The sequence below is a fragment of the Morus notabilis genome, unplaced genomic scaffold (genome assembly GCF_000414095.1).
Source record: "Morus notabilis unplaced genomic scaffold, ASM41409v2 Scaffold1790, whole genome shotgun sequence".
In the NCBI taxonomy this organism is placed as follows: Eukaryota; Viridiplantae; Streptophyta; class Magnoliopsida; order Rosales; family Moraceae; genus Morus; species Morus notabilis.
In genome coordinates this window covers 21,510-24,604 of record NW_010364324.1, presented here as the reverse complement: position 1 = coordinate 24,604, position 3,095 = coordinate 21,510, and the positions used below count along the sequence as shown (strand labels likewise).

Here is a 3,095-nt window from a genome sequence, read left to right as displayed (position 1 = left end):
GATATAATTACAAATCAATCAAATAAATGCTGACATATCCTAATTTCATTACGTGATGGAACTTTCCTTATTGTTTTTGAAAGACCCAATATCAAAGGGATTGCTCTGAGCGTTGACGATTGCATTGCTGATTGCTTGTGATCTGTCATTGACTTTGCCTTTTACAAATCTTTCCTTATCATGCCCCCTCAAGTTGGAGAGGGAAGTAGACTGAACGACCAACTTGTTTCTGAGAAAGGTAAAGGTGGCCTTTGATAGAGGCTTAGTGAATATATCTGCTGGTTGTAAGGAAGAAGGCACATATCGAGTAACAAGAGTGCCCATGGCAACTTTTTCACGCACAAAATGATAATCTATTTCGATATGCTTAGTGCGGGCGTGAAATAATGGATTAACAGACATGTATAAAGCACTTAAATTATCACAAAATAGCTGTGGTGGCTTGCGTAAAGAGATGCCAATATCACGAAGCAAGAAAGTTAACCATGTGAGTTCAACAGTAGTGGAGGCCATCGAACGATACTCAGCTTCTGAGCTTGATCGGGCAATTGTCGGTTGCTTTTTAGAACACCAAGAGACACAGTTAGCTCTGAGAAAAACACAAAAACCAGTAGTACTCCTCCTTGTCGTAGAACATCCTGCCCAATCGGCATCTGAGAAGGCATAGAGAGAAATGGGGCTGTTTGAAACGAAACGTAGACCATAATCTTGAGTTCCCTTGAGGTAGCGAAGTATTCGCTTTACTACCTTGAGATGAAGCATAGTCGGATGATTGAAAAATTGACAGATTCAATTTACCGAGTGAGTTATATCGGGCCGAGTGAGTGTCAAATATTGTAAGGCGCCTGCTATACTCCAAAAATTTGTAGCATCCACAAGTTCATCATCTGAACTGGTAGACTTGTCTTTAAGAGCCATTGGAGTAGCATTAGTAGCACTAGTAAGCATGCCAGTACGTATGAGCAAATCTTGTACATATTTGGCTTGTGAGAGAAAGATACCACCATCAAAGGTTTTTATTTCAACTCCTAGAAAATATTTCAAAGCTCCCAAATCTTTAATAGCAAACTCGACACTTAATTGTTGAATGATAGTAGTGACAAACAAATCACTGTTTCCGGTGACTAATATATCATCGACGGAGATGAGTAGCAGAATTGTTGTATTATTCTGACGATAAACAAAAAGTGAAGGATCTGCCTTACTGCAAAAGAAGCCAAGGTGAAGCAGGAATCGAGAGAGCCGATCGAACCATGCTCGGGGGGCTTGTTTAAGACCATATAGGGACTTGCGAAGCAGACACACATGATCAGGCTTATGTGGGTCAACAAAACCGGGAGATTGTTCCATATAAACAGTTTCTTTGAGATTGCCATGTAAAAAGGCATTTTTAACGTTGAGTTGCCTCATACTCCAATTGAGTGAAGTCGAGAGAGCTATCACTGTTCGAATGGTTGTGTGTCAAACCACCGAACTGAATGTCTCATCATAGTCAATACCGGAGACTTGAGTAAAGCCATGGGCAACTAATCTAGCCTTGAAGCGATCTATAGAACCATCTTCATGCTGCTTGATTCTATAAACCCACTTGGCACCAACAACATTTGAATTAGCGGGTCGAGGAACTAAAGACCAAGTGTTGTTGTCCTTGAGAGCTTGTAGTTCTTCATGCATTGCTTCTATCCATCGTTTATCTTTGAAAGCTGAACGAAGAGTCTTTGGCTCTGTAGGAGTTGTAGAGTGATGAGCCAGATTACATTCATAATCTTACAGATAGGCTGGTGCGTGTCGAATTCTGTGAGGTCACTCGGTGACAGCATTTGAAGAAGGCTTTTCCGCTGCACCATTTGTTTCAAGAGCATTATCATTTGGCAAAGACGATTCTTTCTCAGAATGAATAACATCATTGTCCTCAGAAAGATCATTGTTTTGCTCCATGGAAACTTCTTCTCTGGGTGTTCTTTGAAGCATGCCATTATTTTCTTCCATTATAGTGTCACCTGGAGAAAAAATTTCTTCATCTGCACCACAACAAGAGTTAGGGGTTGTTTTTTTGCAACAAAACTCAGAAAAAGTTTAAACTCAAGTTACAACTTTATTCAAGTTCACGTTTTTTTAAGTTTCAACTTTATTCAACTTTGCTCAATTTTATTCAAGTTACAACTTTAACTCAAGTTATAACTCAAATTCAACTCAAAAACTACACTCAAATTATACTCCAAAAGAACAACCCATTAGTTTTTTGATAAAAACTATTTTTCTTATTTTTGTCATTTGTGGTCTGCTGTGTGAACACTTAGTTCTTTTCTTCTCCAAACCATTCGTCAAGTGTTGGAAATTCAGAGAGTGCTGGAATAGAGGAAGTTTGCTTTACTTCTGTAGGCTTGAATGGAAATTTTCCTTCATCAAACACCACATGTCGTGAAATATAAACCCTTTTTGTTGCAAGATTAAAGCATCGATATCCCTTATGAATGGGGCTATAACCAATGAATACACACGGATAGGACTTTCTCGTGAATTTATTGCCTCCTTGATGTCGTAAATGTTGGGAATAGTGTCCTAGAAGCATGAGATGTAAAAGGATATTTATTATTTATTTAATAAAAGAGTTTATTCATCATTTTATGTGCATATATTTATGAATATTTTATGAATATCAAATAAAATTCCTTGATTATTTATGTAACCTTAAACATGGTATATAAGTGTTGTATACGAGATGATAATGTTTAAGGATAATAATCAAAAGTAATTGTTCATAATGAATTTAATTAAAGTTCGGAATCTTTAATTAAAACATTATTAATACATGTCATTCCCATTTAGAATGGAACGGTGTTATCCGCACTGTTAATATGGCGAGATATTGAATGAGTGTATTTCGCATAATGAGATTATGTGGAACAAGGACACAGACACAATATGAATTTCTAATAATTCCGTTAAGTATAGAAATTCTAATTGAGTCTACCGATGGTCATATATAGGATGATATTAATCCTGAGTTCTTAACAAACTCCTATTAATGGATTTATGTCTTTTGATTTACTCGGTACAGATTCCGAGACCCTGAATCCTATTCCTTGTATTTT

General features: G+C 37.0%; 1 pseudogene; it reads right to left on the bottom strand.

Annotated features, from left to right (window-relative positions):
- The window catches only part of LOC21386403, a 2,273-nt pseudogene extending 1,511 nt beyond the window's left edge, over positions 1–762 (bottom strand).
- Between the last annotated feature and the right edge of the window lie 2,333 nt (positions 763–3,095).